The sequence below is a fragment of the Sapajus apella genome, unplaced genomic scaffold (genome assembly GCF_009761245.1).
Source record: "Sapajus apella isolate SASKATOON/1434 unplaced genomic scaffold, GSC_monkey_1.0 scaffold106, whole genome shotgun sequence".
In the NCBI taxonomy this organism is placed as follows: Eukaryota; Metazoa; Chordata; class Mammalia; order Primates; family Cebidae; genus Sapajus; species Sapajus apella.
The window spans coordinates 6,504,748-6,505,986 of NW_022437046.1; positions in this window are offsets into that span (position 1 = coordinate 6,504,748).

Consider the following 1,239-nt stretch of genomic DNA (forward strand, 5'->3'; position numbering starts at 1 on the left):
CCCCCCCCCTCCCTTTCCCTTCCTCCTCCCTCCCCCCCTTTTCCCTTGTGGTATTTTAATAATACTTGGAGTTGAACATCTTGTTTATTTTCTGCCTTCTTCTGGCACTCAAATTTGGGAAAGATAAAAAATGTTTGGGATACTACTTTCATTTGCTTACAACTTGGGCTGCAACTTATAAATTTTAACAATTTGTAATTTTTTTAAAAAATTGTACTTTAAGCTCTGGGGCACATGTGCACATCCTGCAGGGTTGTTGCATAGGTAACACATATTACTGTTGAGGAGAGATCCTTCTGAATCTCTCTTTGTCTGACTTCTATTTCAATTATCACATCTCCTTGTGTGTCCTGCCTCCTTCATTCACTTCTATGGAGTTTTGTGATTACATGGGGCCTACACAGATAATTTAGGATAATATCTGTGTGCCAAGATCCTTAATTTAGTCACATCTGCAAAGTTACTTTTAACATGTAAAAAAATGCATCCATAGGCTTCAGGGATTAGGATATGGATAACTTTGGGAGGCTACTATTCTGCTTACAACACCAGTTGTTTCAGAATTCTTTTTTCTAAACCTTTCATGAATGAGATTGTATAACTATATCGCTGTAGTCATTAGCTTTTCATGATGAGTGAAACATAAATATGCTGATCTGACATTATCATCTATTTTTCAAATCTCAGAAAAATCATAAACTGAATTTTAGAAGCACTATGTGCCTACATCATAGCTTTGGCATGTGGATGACTCAGTTATGTTTCAATACTGGTGTCTTTAGGTTTTGGTATATTCGTTTGCAATTTTTGGTGTTTGAAAATGTGCCAAAAAGTAATATATTTCTAACAAGAATGATTACTAATTTGCTAATGAAAAAGGAAAAATATAAACTAACTATAGGCCTGGCGCGGGTGGCTCACGCCTGTAATCTCAGCACTTTGGGAGACTGAGGCGGGTGGATCATGAATCAAGAGATCGAGGCCATCCTGGTCAACATGGTGAAACCCATCACTACTAAAAATACAAAAATTAGTTGGGCATGGTGGCGCATGCCTGTAGTCCCAGCTGCTTGGGAGGCTGAGGCAGGAGAATTGCTTGAACCCAGCAGGCAGAGGTTGCGGTGAGCCGAGATCGCACCATTGCAGTCCAGCCTGGGTAACAAGAGTGAAACTCCATATAAAAAAATAAAAAAAAACAAAAAAAAATATAAAAAAAACTATAGATTTTTGCAAAGGTAG